Source organism: Primulina eburnea, chromosome 15, assembly GCF_022965805.1.
Source record: "Primulina eburnea isolate SZY01 chromosome 15, ASM2296580v1, whole genome shotgun sequence".
Classification (NCBI taxonomy): domain Eukaryota; kingdom Viridiplantae; phylum Streptophyta; class Magnoliopsida; order Lamiales; family Gesneriaceae; genus Primulina; species Primulina eburnea.
In genome coordinates, this window is record NC_133115.1 from 24013480 (window position 1) to 24030572 (window position 17093).

Genomic DNA, 17093 nt, shown 5'->3' on the forward strand with positions numbered 1-17093 from the left:
GAAGTGCAGCAAGGTCCGCGCTCGAGCGGTAGTTTTCTACCGCCCGAGCGCGGTAGGTGGATTTCCGAGAAAAAATGCAGAGAGGTCGGCGCTCGAGCGGTAGTTTTCTACCGCCCGAGCGCGAATGCCGCGCATCCCATGAGATTTTACAGAAGGTGTGGCGCTCCAGCGGTACTTTTCTACCGCCCGAGCGCCACCTATTTTTGGAAAGATATTGTGTGCGATTCCTTACCTTATTCTGGGAGGAGAATGATATGGAAGGTCGGTTGGTCGACTTTGAGAGGGATTCAGACATTATTCTTCAGCCGTCACAAGTTTGGAGAGCACTTTTGCGCTTGGATTGAAGATTTGAAGAGTCCGGGCATCGTTCTTCGCAGATTTCGTCTCGCCTAGTATTTCTAATCTAGTTTCTTTCATTTTAAACATTGTTGCATTTATTTTTACTATGAATTCTAGTAGCTAACTTTATTATTTGTTGGGATTAAAGGGGATCCTACCCCGAACGTTGATTTGAATTAATTTATATTTCGGTTGTGCGTTATTCTTGATTTTACTACTGTTTTATCGTGTCATTAAAGCGTAGCTAACTTTAATGACGTTTTCATATCACGAGTGAGTTCGAGAGAATAACGAGTGATAGGATCGAGTAGTAGAATTCGCGGATCTACAATTTACATAGATATATGAAATTGGATACGTGCCGATAGTCATAGTCCTAAGGGTCGAAAACTAGGGGATTTTCTAGATCGAAATGCGATTCGCTCGTGATAAATAATTAAAGATATTTAATTACTTCATTGAGTGGAATTAGTTTGGCATAGCTCGAGAGAGTGTGTTCAATAGATTAGGAAATCCTGTCGGAAGCGTAGATCACGATCGAACGAATTAATAAATTAACGAGGGGTAGGTGAACCGAGATTCCCAACAAATCCATTTTTCATTGAATTTTACTCAACCATTTTAGACATTATATCTCATTACCTGATTTTGAATCTTTTTACTTGCATTCTTATTTGATTTTAGTAGTAATAAAACAATCAAATCACTTTTCGTTGCTAAATGTTCAATAACTGAAAATAACAATTGTAAAACACAGTCTTCAGTGGAACGATACTCGTACTCACGTACACTATATTATAACTTGACATCGTGCACTTGCGATTAATTTTGAGCATACAAAATCATATTTTTATTGGGGATTTTACTGTGCAAGTTTGCTCGATCAAGTTTTTGGTGCCGTTGTCGGGGACTGTTAATCTACAATTTTATTTTTAGTTATTTCCTTTAGCATTATTTTATTTCTCTTGAGATAACACTTCATATTTTATTACAGATATCTCTTCCAGTGCATGCCAAAGTCACTTGACGTGGAGCTTGAGTTTGATCCTGAAATTGAAAGAACCTTCCGCAGGAGAAGACAACAACAGAGGCTTAAAGAACTGATGGAGAGACACGAGCCAGAACGTGAGGAGGAACAGCGTGAAAATAGACAAGTCGAGATGCCACGCCGCATACCGATGCTGGAGTATGCCCAACCTTCTTTGGAGGGTGCACGCCCTAGCATTGTGAGACCTATCGTGCGGGCAAATCACTTTGAAATCAAGCCAGCCATAATCCAGATGATTCAGAACACAGTCCAATTCGGAGGAACTGCAGTGGATGATCCAAACACGCACATCGCGGATTTTCTTGAAATCTGCGATACTTTTAAATTCACTGGAGTTTCTGATGATGCTGTTAGATTGCGTTTATTTCCTTTCTCCTTACGTGATAAAGCTAAAGCGTGGTTAAATTGTTTGCCTGTAGGTTCGATCGCTACATGGGAGGACATGGCGAAAGCATTTCTCATCAAATACTTCCCTCCCTCCAAGACCATGAAGCTGCGGGCAGACATTACAACATTCGCTCAATTCAATCAGGAATCTTTATATGAGGCATGAGAACGCTTCAAGGACCTACTACAAAGATGCCCACATCACGAGTTACCACTTGGGTTAGTCGTTCAAACATTTTATTACGGTTTGCTTACTCCTAACCGTACTATGATAGATGATGCTGCTTGTGGGAACCTTTTGAGGAAGACTGCGGAAGAAGGATATGAGTTGTTGGAGGAGATGGCTGCTAGCAGTTATCATCCTCAATCTGACAGGAACAACCAGCGGAGAAGTGCAGGAGTGCACCAGGTAACTGATTTTTCTGCTATTACTGCACAACTTGATGCTTTAAACAGGAAAATAGACGGCTTGAATGTGGGTGGCACGGCGATGCGTCTTCAAGAGATATTCTATGAAAAGTGTGGAGAGGAACACTATGCGAAGGACTGTCAAGACGACAATCCATTCTATGTGCAAAATGAGGCACCAGTGAACCAAGTGGGAGTCCAAAACCGCCCAAGGCATGACCCTTATTCGAACACATACAATCCTGGGTGGAGGAAACATCCCAACTTCTCATGGGGCGGTCAAAACAGTCAGAATCGACCGCAAGGAGGACAACAATATGGCAAACAACCGATGTACAGATCCGATCCTCCTAGAGAAGAAAAGTCCAACTTGGAGCAAATGATGTCTAAGTTTATTTCATCCACTGAAACTAGACTTCAAAATCAGGATGCGTCGATTAAGGGACTTGAAAATCAGATTGGTCAATTAGCGAAGATGATAGCAAGTAGAGAGCAAGGCACCTTGCCAAGTAACACAGAGACTAATCCAAAAGAGCAAGTGAAGTCTATTGAGTTGAAAAGCGGGAAAGTTTTGGAGTCAAGGGAAAAAGAGAAAACTCAAACAATGGATGAGCAAACTGCGACATCTAAAGGTAAGTCTTCTAACTCCACACTAGCACCCACTACACAACCAAAAATTGTTATACCTCCTCCTTTCCCTGCAGCACTTAAAAAAGCAAAACTAGATGCACAATTCGGTAAGTTTCTTGAGGTGTTTAAAAAGTTGCATATCAATATTCCCTTTGCCGATGCTCTAATGCAAATGCCTAGTTATGCTAAATTTTTAAAGGACATTTTAGCTAATAAGAGGAAGTTGGAGGATCATATGACAGTCAACTTAACCGAAAATTGCTCCGCTTTGGTGCAAAACAAAATCCCACCGAAGCTAAAAGACTCGGGGAGTTTCTCTATTCCTTGCATGATTGGTGATGTTGTTTTTCATAAAGCATTATGTGATCTTGGTGCAAGTATTAATCTGATGCCATTTTCTGTGTTTAGGAAACTTGGGTTGGGAGAGCCTAAGCCGACGAGGATGTCCTTGCAACTGGTTGACAGATCTGTCAAGTACCTCCGCGGAGTGATTGAGGATGTGCTAGTGAAAGTGGACAAATTCATTTTTCCTGCCGATTTCGTGGTGCTCGACATGGAGGAGGATACAGAGATGCCCCTCATTTTGGGGAGATCATTCCTTGCGACTGGCAAGGCACTGATTGATGTACAAGATGGGAAGTTGAGATTGCGAGTGGGCGAGGAGGAGATTACTTTTGATGTCTTTAATGCACTCAAGCACACACTGCATTCTGATAGCTGTTTTAGAATTGATGCTTTTGCTTCTCTTGTTTCTCACTATGTGCAGGATGCTTTTAGGGACCCTTTAGAGGCCACTATCACTACTGAGTTGGGAGAAGAGGAATTGGACGATGAAAAAACTGAAATTGTGGCACATCTCAATGCCAACCATCCATGGAAAAAGCCAATGAAGATGCGACTGGAGGACCTAGGAGAACGCAGAGATTTGATCCCTCCAAAGTCGAGCATCGAGGAGCCACCGACGCTTGAGCTCAAACCCTTACCTCCGCACTTAAAGTACGTATTCCTAGGTGAGAATAACACATTGCCTGTCATTATTTCTGCTGTTTTGACAGATGCTATGGAGGACAAATTGTTGCAAGTTCTCAAAGAGCACAAAAGGGCATTCGCTTGGAAGGTGGCAGACATCAAGGGAATCAGTCCATCGATATGCATGCATAAAATCTTGATGGAAGAGAAGTACTCACCTCTCGTGCAACCTCAAAGACGACTAAATCCAAAGATGCAAGAGGTAGTGAAATCGGAAACTATTAAGCTTCTCGATTCAGGTATTATCTACCCTATTTCCGATAGTGCTTGGATAAGTCCGGTTCAATGTGTGCCTAAGAAAGGTGGTATTACGGTGATCACAAATGAAAAGAATGAACTTATTCCCACGAGAACTGTCACGGGGTGGAGAGTGTGTATTGACTATAGGAAGTTGAATGATGCCACCCGTAAGGACCATTTTCCCCTTCCCTTTATTGATCAAATGTTGGAGAGATTAGCGGGGCATGAATTTTATTGCTTTCTAGATGGGTATTCGGGGTATAATCAAATCACAATCGCACCTGAGGACCAAGAGAAAACCACTTTCACTTGTCCTTATGGCACGTTTGCTTTTCGCCGAATGCCTTTTGGTCTTTGTAATGCGCCTGCTACATTTCAGCGCTGTATGACTGCTATATTCCATGATATGATTGAAACCTTTCTTGAAATATTTATGGATGATTTTTCTATCTTTGGTGCAACGTTTGATGAGTGCTTGCAGAATTTGAGATCCGTGTTGAGAAGATGCGAGGAGACGAACTTGGTGCTCAATTGGGAAAAGTGTCATTTCATGGTACAAAAGGGGATTGTTTTAGGGCACAAGGTTTCGGAGCAAGGAATTGAGGTGGACAAGGCAAAAATTGAAGTCATAAAGAACCTACCACCACCAGCCTCAGTAAAGGAAGTTAGAAGTTTTTTAGGCCACGCCGGTTTCTATCGGCGGTTCATCAAAGATTTTTCTAAAGTTGCCAAACCTCTATCTTCTCTACTTATGAAAGATATGCCCTTTGATTTTAATTCTAACTGTTTGCAGGCATACGAGGATTTAAAGGAGCGCTTGGTGACGGCTCCTGTCTTGGTGGCACCGGATTGGGACATGCCCTTCGATATCATGTGCGACGCCAGTGACACTGCAGTGGGGGCCGTACTTGGCCAGCGGCGAAACAAGGTATTTCACACAATTTACTATGCAAGTAAGACCTTAGATGAGGCTCAATTGAATTATGCAACAACTGAAAAGGAATTACTTGCAGTAGTATTCGCACTTGACAAATTTCATTCATACCTTGTTTTGTCCAAAGTAATTGTATTCACTGATCATTCTGCCCTTAAATACTTGCTTGCTAAGAAAGATGCAAAGCCACGCTTACTTCGGTGGATCTTACTGTTACAAGAGTTTGATTTAGAAATAAGAGATAAGAAGGGTGTCGAGAACGTTGTGGCGGATCACTTGTCTAGATTAGAATTTATTTGTGATGATTCTGTCGATCGTGCTATCAATGATTGGTTCCCCGATGAGCAACTCTTTGAGGTGAGAAATTGTCCATGGTATGCAAATTTCGCTAACTTTCTTGTCACAGGCACACCTCCACCAAACCTATCGTTTCACCAACGTAAGAAATTCTTTTCTAACGTGAAATACTATTTTTGGGATGAACCGTTTTTGTGTAAAATTTGTGCAGACTCCATGATAAGACGGTGTGTTGCGGAGGAAGAAGTTGATCAAATTATCAACCATTGCCATGACCGTGAGGTAGGTGGTCATTTCGGACCAACAAGGACGGCATCCAAGGTACTTGAATGTGGCTTTTATTGGCCAACTCTTTTCAAAGATGCTCGTTCTTATGTGCTACACTGTGATAAATGCCAGCGGTCAGGTAACATCTCTAACCGTCATGAAATGCCGTTAAATAATATCATTGAATGTGAGGTTTTTGATGTGTGGGGAATAGACTTCATGGGACCGTTTCCCAGTTCTTTCACGAAAAAATACATCTTGGTGGCGGTTGATTATGTGTCTAATTGGGTAGAGGCGGAAGCGTATGCAACTAATGATGCTCAAGTGGTCCTAAAATTTTTAAAGAAAAACATTTTTAACCGATTTGGAACACCACGAGCAATCATTAGTGATGGTGGCACGCATTTTTGCAACAAACTCTTTGAAAAACTTTTGAGCAAATATGGTGTCACACATAAAATCTCTACCCCCTATCACCCTCAGACGAGTGGGCAAGTTGAGGTGTCTAACCGAGAGATAAAGCGAATTTTGGAGAAAGTGGTAGGTGTCAGGAGGAAGGATTGGTCGGTGAGATTAGACGATGCTCTTTGGGCATATAGGACTGCTTTTAAAACACCTATAGGCACTACACCATATAGGCTTTTGTTTGGTAAAGCATGTCATCTACCTGTAGAGTTAGAGCATCGGGCATATTGGGCAACAAAAGCACTAAACTTTAACTTTGCTGATGCAGGTGAACGACGTTTGCTTCAACTAGATCAGTTGGAGGAATTCCGGAATCTGGCCTATGATCTATGATCGAGCAAAACTTGCACTATGAATTCCCCAAGAAAATATGATTTTGTATGCTCAAAATGTAATCGCAAGTGCAGATGTCAAGGAATAGTATAGTGTATATGAATACGAGTATCGTTCCACTGGAGACTGTATTTAACAATTATTATTTTAGTTATTAAAACTTTAGCGACGAAATTTGATTGTTTGTTTTATGACTAATAAAATTCAAGAAAATTTAATTAAACAAGATCAAAGATTAATTGATGAAATATGAATGCTAAATCAATGGATTAAATTTCAAATGATAAAAGAATTTGTTGGGAATTCTGGTTCACCTACCCCTTATTAATTTATTAATTCGTTCGGTTGTGTTCTACGCTTCCGACAGGATTTCCTATTCAATTGAACACACTCTCTCGAGCTATGTCAAACTAATTCACTCAATGAAGTAATTAAATGTCTTTAATTATTTATCAAGAATGAATCGCATTTCGATTAATGAAACCCCCTAGTTTTCGACCCTAAGGACTATGACTATCGGCACGTATCCAATTTCATATATCTATGCAAATTGTAGATCCGCGAATTACACCACTCGATCCTATCACTAGTTTTTTCTCTCGAACTCACTCGTGATATAAAATAGTCGTTAAAGTTAGCTACGCTCAACGACACAATGAAAATCGTAGAATAATCAAGAATAAATCACAAACCGACATATAAATTAACCAACTAAAAGTTCGGGGTAGGATCCCCTTTAATCCCAACAAATAATTGAATTTAGCTACTAGAATTCATAATTAAAATAAGCAAAACAATGTTTAAACAAAGGAAATTAAACTAGAAATACTAGGCGTGACGAAATCTGCGAAGAACGATGCCCGGAAACCGTTGAATCTTCAATCCAAGTGCAAAAGCTCTCCCAAAATCCTTTGTGCTCTCAAAATTATGTCTGAAACCCCCCAAAAATCGGCCAAGCCACCTTTTCATATCATTCTCCTCTCCAAAATAAGGTAAGGAATCGCACACAATATTTTGCCAAAAATAGATGGCGCTCGGGCGGTAGAAAACTACCGCTCGAGCGCCACACTCTCTGTAATTAACCTCGTAACATGCAGCATTCGCGCTCGGGCGGTAGAAAACTACCGCTCGAGCGCCGACTCTTCTGTATTTTTTCTTTTGGTGATCACTGCTCGCGCTCGGGCGGTAAAAACCTACCGCTCGAGCGCCGACCTTGCTGCACTTCAGTTTCTTGAGTTGGCACTTTGGTTCCAATTTTTTTGGTTTTCCGGCTCCTTTTCCTGCAAATTCATCATGCCCAAGTGAGACATAATCAAAAGCAATTAATTACTAAAAAATGAACAAAAAGTAAATGAAATGCATGCATGCACAATGTAAACACAATTAAAACTAATGCAATAAACACGTAAAAACACCCCCTATCAACCCCCTCATACTAACCTTTTGCTTGCCCTCAAGCAAAACAGGTTAAAGCACGAGACTCTAAACAAACACAACAAAAGTAAAAGACTCAAACAAAAACTAACCCACACAATTAAATGTCGATGGCGAGTTGACACGTTTATGCTCATGCCTCAGTTTACTTTCCCAATACCACTCATAATCAAGTCAAGTCGCAAACGAATACTCATTCTCATCTTCACATGAATATCGACACTAATTTGAACGTGTGTGTGTGTCATGATGGGTCTAGTCATTCGTACGTCAAATAGATCAATCATCAAATCATGCGTGTCACTCAATCAACACTTCAATACAAGTTTCACTAGCATGCATCCCCGTGTCCATTTATCACTAGCCATAAATTGAACTTTATTCAACTTTTAAGTGCAGATAAGGGTGTCGAAAAGAAGGAAAATAAGCTCAAGTGGCTAAAAGTTGGGAGTACACCGATCATTTTCATTGTGCAATCGTCAAGACTTATCGTCTGAATTTCCTCATCTCCTTACATCTCCAACTTTTAGCCTAGGAATAGAATTTCATTCCTTTTATTTCGGCTCCCCCTCACCTTACATCTCCAACTTTATTATTATTTTTTTTTTTTGTTTTTTTTTTTTTTTGAATGCACAATTTTCACACATGTACTCCCTAGGCTAAGAATATAATATGACTTTGGATTACAGCCGGTTGGGAGTATGATCTTTTAATTAGTGCATTGGAACGGAGGTAAATATAGAGTTCAAGGCAAATCAACTTTTCTCATTCAAGGTCCCAATTAGCGACTTATTTTCACGGGTTTACATGCTAAATCAACTCATAAATGATGTCTTTCAAGTTAACCACACAAAACCTTCAAATTTCGCCATTATTCCTACAAAATTCTAGTCCCCACACATGTGTGCTCAAAAAGTTCAAACTTGAGCCACAATTCATGTTTTAACAATCAAGAGACTTGAGCCACAATTCATGTTTTAACAATCAAGAGTACCGTTCATGATATGACCCAATCAATACTTTGGTGTACTATCCATCCAACCTCATCATTGGCTCATAAATTATGTCTTCTCACCATAAACGACACAAAACATGCAACAAATTAAACATAAAAATCTACCCACCCCCTCATACTAGAGTTGTGCAATGCCCTCATTGCACAAAACGAACAAACACTAACAACAAAACAACTCATGAATGTAAATGCAAACACAGAAATGCAAACACAAATATGCAAACACAAATGCAGACTAAATAAGCAAGAAAGCTAATAAACATGCTAGATGGAAACAATGATAAGAAAGAAAAACAGCAAAGCGGTAAAGGAAAAAAATTGCGAAGTAGGGGAGACAGTAAACTCCCCTGATCAGTGCTCCTCCTCATCCTGGTCTGGTGGTTGCACTCCTGTGCCCTCCCCATGCTGAGAATAATCATACTGGAACTGGAATGGGGGAGGAGGTAGTGGAGATGGTGTGATGGTCGATGGGTCAACGCCCCCGTGCACCAGCAAAGAGCGCATCATAGAGTCAATGTGCGATAGGTGGTCCGTGACATACAAGTTAAACTGACTCTGATGTGCCTGGAAGGCGAGATTCTCATCCATTTTGTCATTCTGCGTTCGCCTGCGGGGTTGTGGTGGGAGGCGTTGTGGTACGGCAGTGCTGGATCCACCCGCATCCTCCGCTCGAGAGGGAAAGTCCGCCCGTCTCTTTGCCCTCTTCCGCTGTTCGTCCTCTCGGCAAATTGGCTTCATCGGTTGAAGCCATTCCTCGTCGTCCCTGAAGTGCACCCCGGCCCGGGCACATAATTCGGAAATGATAGTCGGGAAGAATAGACCTATGTGGCTGTTGTGGGTGCTTAGAGTGATTTGCGAGTTGATAAGTTTCCCCACATCGATGTCATATCCTCGGTGCAACGCAAAAAGTAACACCGCACGCTCCTTTTGCACCTCGCTTTTGTGCGAGACAGGCATCATCCGCCGGGCCACAAACAAGTACCACAAGGCCATATCCGCCCTCAAGTATTTCTCATCGAAGCAGCTCGGTGATCCACCCAATGGTTTCCACATTGCACCCGGGTGGCACAAACTCTCGATAATCAGATTGTAGTCGGGACTAACCATCAGTGCCTGGAAAGCAGAGTCATCTACCTCGGCCGTTTCCAGGAGGGCGTTAATCGTGGTCGAATCGAACGGCACAAGCTTGCCCCTAACAAATGCCCTCCCATCAGTGCGCTCGACGGCATTGGCGTAGAATTCTCTAACTACCGATACCACTGCCGCTTTAGGTTGTTCACTAAATTTCTCCCATCCCCTTCTTTCTAAGTCCACCAAAGGTGGCAGATAACGATCCTCAAAAGTCCGACGAAATCCCCTCTCGGTGATGGGGTTTCGGTGAATTTTAGCGTGGTCATATCTAGCCCGAGCCTCCACACTCACAAAACGTGTTCTATCAAAAGCGGAAGACGAAGAAGAAGAGCCGAGGTTACCTTTTTGTCTTTTAGGAGCCATAGGAGTGGAGGGATGGAAGAGGAAGACGATGGCCGGAGCAAAGACCCGATTGATGAACTAGGCGTGTGTTCCTACGAAGAAGAGTCGCCTTGCCGAGGTTGGGAGAAGAAATCGACCACCTGCACACAAAAATTGAAGGAGATAGTGAAGAAGAATTAGGGATTTTTGGGGTTGGGGCGTGCAGAAAATGAAAGGGGGAAAGGGGATCTGCGACTTAAAAGGCAGTCGCGCTCGAGCGGTAGAAAACTACCGCTCGAGCGCCGAGTCCTCGGGAAAAATTTTTGAGAGGCAGATGTTCGCGCTCGGGCGGTAAAATATTACCGCCCGAGCGCCAAGCTCTCTGGACTTCTGTATTAGCTTCGCGCTCGAGCGGTAATAAATTACCGCCCGAGCGCCGTGTTCTCGGGAAAAAATTCACATTCCACCTTTTTTTTTTTTTTTTGCATATACAACAACAGTAAAACAAAATATGCTGACACGAACGAAAAAGAAAAGTAAATTAAATGCAAGAGAAGGGAAAAGAAGTAAGTTCTCAATTTATCGTCGAGAGCTAGACTGTCGGTCTGTCTCAGTTCGGCGTGTCTTGGAACCGAGTGATTCCAAGTTGCGTCTCAATTGTGCCACCCATGTAGTGCTTCAGTCGCTGGGCATTGACCGTAAATGCCCCATCCTTCCCATCTTTCAATTCTACAGCTCCCGATGGATAAACTTTCGAGATCACGAATGGACCGGACCATCGTGACTTCAATTTCCCGGGAAATAGTCGCAACCGGGAGTTGTAGAGTAGGACACTTTCGCCTTCTTTGAATTCTCTTTCGATGATCCTCTTATCATGAGCCTTCTTTGTTTTCTCTTTGTATGACAATGCAAGATCATAGGCCAGATTTCGGAACTCCTCCAATTGATCTAGTTGAAGCAACCGTCGTTCACCTGCATCAGTAAAGTTAAAGTTTAGTGCTTTGGTTGCCCAATATGCGCGATGCTCTAACTCTACAGGTAAGTGACATGCTTTACCAAACAATAATCTGTACGGTGTCGTGCCTATTGGTGTTTTGAAAGCAGTCCTATATGCCCAAAGAGCATCATCTAATCTCACCGACCAATCCTTCCTACTGACACCTACCACCTTCTCCAAAATTCGCTTTATCTCTCGGTTAGACACCTCAACTTGCCCACTCGTCTAGGGGTGATAAGGGGTAGAGATCTTATGTGTGACACCATATTTGCTTAAAAGTTTTTCAAAGAGTTTGTTGCAAAAATGAGTGCCACCATCACTAATGATTGCTCGTGGTGTTCCAAAGCGGTTAAAAATGTTTTTCTTCAAAAATTTTAGAACCACTTGAGCATCATTAGTGGCGTATGCTTCCGCCTCTACCCACTTAGACCCATAATCCACCGCCACCAAAATGTATTTTTTCGTGAAAGAACTGGGAAACGGTCCCATGAAATCTATTCCCCACACATCAAAAACCTCACACTCAATGATATTATTTAAAGGCATTTCGTGACGGTTAGAGATGTTACCTGTCCGTTGGCATTTATCACATGCTAGCACATAAGAACGAGCATCTTTAAAGAGGGTTGGCCAATAAAAGCCACATTCGAGTACCTTAGATGCCGTCCTCGTTGGTCCAAAGTGACCACCTACCTCACGGTCATGGCAATGGTTGAGAATCTTATAAAACTCTTCCTCCGCAACACACCGTCTTATCATGGAATCTGCACAAATCTTAAACAAGAACGGTTCCTCCCAAAAATAGTATTTCACGTCAGAAAAGAATTTCTTTCGTTGGTGAAAAGATAAGTTCGGTGGAGGTGTGCCTGTGACAAGAAAGTTAGCGAAATTTGCATACCATGGACAATTTCTCACCTCAAATAGTTGCTCATCCGGGAACCAATCATCGATAGCATGATCAACAGAATCATTACAAATACATTCTAATCTAGACAAATGATCTGCAACCACATTCTCAACACCCTTCTTATCTTTTATTTCTAAATCAAATTCTTGCAACAATAGAATCCACCGAAGTAGGCGTGGTTTTGCATCTTTCTTAGCAAGTAAATGTTTCAGTGCAGAGTGGTCAGTGTAGACAATGACTTTAGACAAAACAAGATATGCATGAAACTTGTCAAGTGCAAACACTACTGCAAGTAACTCTTTTTCGGTGGTAGCATAATTCAATTGTGCCTCATCTAGAGTTTTACTTGCATAGTATATAGTGTGGAATACCTTGTTCTGTCTTTGGCCGAGGACAGCACCTACCGCAGTATCACTAGCATCGCACATGATCTCGAAGGGTAGATCCCAATCCGGTGCTACCAAGACAGGAGCCGTCACCAAGCGCTCCTTCAACTTCTCGTATGCCTGCAAACAATCAGAATTAAAGTCAAATGGCACATCTTTCATAAGTAAGGAAGATAGAGGTTTGGCAACTTTAGAAAAATCTTTGATAAAACGCCGGTAAAAACCGGCGTGGCCTAGAAAACTTCTAACTCCCTTTATGGACGCCGGAGGTGGTAAGTTCTTAATCACTTCAACTTTCGCCTTGTCCACCTCGATTCCGTCCCCCGAAACCTTGTGCCCTAGGACAATTCCCTCTTGTACCATGAAGTGGCATTTTTCCCAATTAAGCACCAAGTTTGTTTCCTCACATCTCCTCAACACCACCGTCAGATTCTGCAAACAATCATCAAACGAAGAGCCAAATATCGAGAAATCATCCATAAAAATTTCAAGGAAAGTTTCTATCATATCATGGAATATAGCGGTCATGCAACGTTGAAATGTGGCAGGGGCATTACAAAGACCAAACGGCATGCGGCGAAAAGCAAAAGTGTCGTAAGGACAAGTGAAAGTGGTTTTCTCTTGGTCCTCCGGTGCAATCATAATTTGGTTGTACCCCGAATACCCATCCAAAAAGCAATAAAACTCATGACCCGCTAACCTCTCAAGCATCTGATCAATAAAGGGAAGGGGAAAGTGGTCTTTACGGGTGGCATCATTCAATTTTCTATAATCAATGCACACACGCCATCCCGTAACCGTCCTAGTGGGTATTAATTCATTATTTTCATTTGTGATAACAGTAATCCCACCTTTCTTTGGCACACATTGAACAGGACTTACCCATGCACTATCAGATATAGGATAGATAATACCTGCATCGAGAAGCTTAATCGTTTCAGCTTTCACTACCTCTTGCATCTTAGGATTCAACCTTCGCTGAGGTTGCACAAGAGGTGAGTACTTCTCTTCCATCAAGATCTTGTGCATGCAGACTGACGGATTGATTCCTTTGATATCCGTCACCTTCCACGCAAATGCACCCTTGTGTGCTTTCAATACTTCCAACAGTTTGTCCTCCATCACATCTGTCAAAGCAGCAGAAACAATGACAGGTAAAGTGTTATTCTCACCTAAGTACACGTATTTGAGGTGTGGAGGCAACGGCTTCAGCTCAAGTGTTGGGGGATCCTCGATGCTTGACCTTTGAGGGGTCAAATCTCTTCGTTCTCCTAGATCCTCTAGTCGCATCCTCATTGGCCTTTTCCATGGTTGGTTGGCATTAAAGTGTGCCACAATTTCAGCTCTCTCCTCATCCAATTCCTCTTCTCCCAATTCAGTATCGATAGTGGCCTCCGAAGGGTCCCTTAGAGCATCCTGCACATAGTTAGACGCAAGAGAGTCAAAAGCATCAATTCGAAAACAACTATCAGAATGCAGTGTGTGCTTAAGTGCATTAAAAACGTCAAATGTAATCTCTTCTTCGCCCACTCTCAATCTCAACTTCCCCTCTTGCACATCAATCAGCGCCTTGCCAGTTGCAAGGAACGGTCTACCCAAAATGAGAGGCATCTCGGTATCCTCCTCCATGTCGAGCACCACGAAATCGGCAGGAAAAATGAATTTATCCACTTTCACTAGCACATCCTCAATCACTCCGCGGGGGTACTTGACCGATCTGTCAGCCAGTTGCAAGGACATCCTCGTCGGCTTAGGCTCGCCCAACCCAAGTTTCCTAAACACAGAAAATGGCATCAGGTTAATACTTGCACCAAGATCACATAATGCTTTATGAAAAACAACATCACCAATCATGCAAGGAATAGAGAAACTCCCTGGGTCTTTTAGCTTCGGTGGGATTTTGTTTTGCACCAAAGCAGAGCAACTCTCAGTCAAGTTCACTGTCATGTGATCCTCCAATTTTCGCTTGTTAGCTAAGATGTCCTTTAAGAATTTGGCATAACTAGGCATTTGCATTAAAGCATCGGCAAAGGGAATATTGATATGCAATTTTTTAAACACCCCAAGAAATTTGCCGAATTGTGCATCTAGTTTTGCCTTTTTCAATGCTGCAGGGAAAGGCGGGGGGATAACAATCTTAGGATGTGCCGTGGGTGCTGGTGTAGAGTTAGATGACTTACCTTTTGACGCCTCAGCATGCTCATCCGATACTTGGCTTTTCTCTTTCTCTCTAGGCTCCAAAATCTTTCCACTCTTCAACTCAATGGCCTTCACTTGCTCTTTTGGATTAGTTTCGGTGTTGCTTGGCAAGGTGCCCGGCTCTCGACTTGCTATCATCTTGGCCAATTGTCCAATTTGATTCTCGAGCCCCTTTATTGATGCATCTTGGTTTTGGAGTCGAGTTTCAGTGGATGAGATAAACTTAGTCATCATTTGTTCCAAGTTTGACTTTTCTTCTCTAGGAGGATCGGATCTGTACATCGGTTGTTTCCCATATTGTTGTCCTCCCTGCGGCCTATTCTGATTGTTTTGACCGCCCCATGAGAAGTTGGGATGTTGCCTCCATCCCGGATTGTATGTATTCGAGTAAGGGTCATTCCGTGGACGGTTTTGGACTCCCACTTGATGTACAGGTGCTCCTTCGGGCACATAGAATGGATTATCATCTTGACAATCTTTCACATAGTGCTCACCTCCACATTTCTCACAGAATACCTCTTGCAAACGCATAGCCGTGCCACCCAAGTTCAAGCCATCTATTTTCCTGTTTAAAGCATCAAGTTGTGCAGTAATAGCAGAAAAATCAGTTACCTGGTGCACTCCTGCACTTCTCCGCTGGTTGTTTCTGTCAGATTGAGGATGATAACTGCTAGCAGCCATCTCCTCCAACAACTCATATCCTTCTTCCGCAGTCTTCCTCAACAGGTTCCCACACGCAGCAGCATCTATCATAGTACGGTTAGGAGTAAGCAAACCATAATAGAAGGTTTGAACGACTAACCCAAGTGGCAACTCGTGATGTGGGCATCTTCGTAATAGATCTTTGAAACGCTCCCATGCCTCATATAGTGACTCTTGATCGAACTGAGCAAATGTTGTGATGTCTGCCCGCAGCTTCATGGTCTTCGATGGAGGAAAGTATTTGATGAGAAACGCCTTTGCCATGTCCTCCCATGTAGCTATCGAACCTACAGGTAAACAATTCAACCAAGCTTTAGCTTTATCACGCAAAGAGAAAGGAAATAAACGCAGTCTAACAGCATCATCAGAGACTCCATTAAATTTAAAAGTATCGCAAATCTCAAGAAAATCCGCGATGTGTGTGTTTGGATCGTCCACAGCAGTTCCTCCAAATTGGACGGTGTTCTGAATCATCTGGATAATGGCTGGTTTTATTTCGAATTGGTTTGCCCGCACAATCGGCCTCACAATGCTGGGGCGTGCACCATCCAAAGAAGGCTGGGCATACTCTAACATGGGTATGCGGCGTGGCATTTCAATTCGTCTCTCGTTTTGGCGCTCCGCCTCCTGCTCTGGCTCGTGCCTTTCCATCAGTTCCTTAAGTCTTTGCTGTTGTCTTCGCCTGCGGAAAGTCCTTTCAATTTCAGGGTCACACTCAAGCTCCAAGTCAAGTGACTTTGGCATGCACCGGAAGAGATATCTGAATTAAAATATGGAGTGTTAGTTCGGTAAAAATAAAATACACTAAAGAAAATAACAAAAAATATAATTGTAGATTAACAGTCCCCGGCAACGGCGCCAAAAATTTGATCGAGCAAAACTTGCACTATGAATTCCCCAAGAAAATATGATTTTGTATGCTCAAAATGTAATCGCAAGTGCACGATGTCAAGTAATAGTATAGTGTATATGAATACGAGTATCGTTCCACTGGAGACTGTATTTAACAATTATTATTTTAGTTATTAAAACTTTAGCGACGAAATTTGATTGTTTGTTTTATGACTAATAAAATTCAAGAAAATTTAATTAAACGAGATCAAAGATTAATTGATGAAATATGAATGCTAAATCAATGGATTAAATTTCAAATGATAAAAGAATTTGTTGGGAATTCTGGTTCACCTACCCCTTATTAATTTATTAATTCGTTCGGTTGTGTTCTACGCTTCCGACAGGATTTCCTATTCAATTGAACACACTCTCTCGAGCTATGTCAAACTAATTCACTCAATGAAGTAATTAAATGTCTTTAATTATTTATCAAGAATGAATCGCATTTCGATTAATGAAACCCCCTAGTTTTCGACCCTAAGGACTATGACTATCGGCACGTATCCAATTTCATATATCTATGCAAATTGTAGATCCGCGAATTACACCACTCGATCCTATCACTAGTTTTTTCTCTCGAACTCACTCGTGATATAAAATAGTCGTTAAAGTTAGCTACGCTCAACGACACAATGAAAATCGTAGAATAATCAAGAATAAATCACAAACCGACATATAAATTAACCAACTAAAAGTTCGGGGTAGGATCCCCTTTAATCCCAACAAATAA

At 42.1% G+C, this 17093-nt stretch overlaps 2 non-coding genes across 2 annotated transcripts; one reads left to right on the forward strand and one right to left on the reverse strand.

Annotated features, from left to right (window-relative positions):
- Positions 1-1878: 1878 nt before the first annotated feature.
- Positions 1879-1984, reverse strand: LOC140815809 (small nucleolar RNA R71). Its single transcript, XR_012114453.1, has one exon. It is a non-coding gene; the product is annotated as a small nucleolar RNA R71 (small nucleolar RNA).
- A 13594-nt stretch (positions 1985-15578) lies between these two features.
- On the forward strand, positions 15579-15684 carry LOC140815740 (small nucleolar RNA R71). Its single transcript, XR_012114389.1, has one exon. It is a non-coding gene; the product is annotated as a small nucleolar RNA R71 (small nucleolar RNA).
- The last annotated feature ends 1409 nt before the right edge of the window (positions 15685-17093 follow it).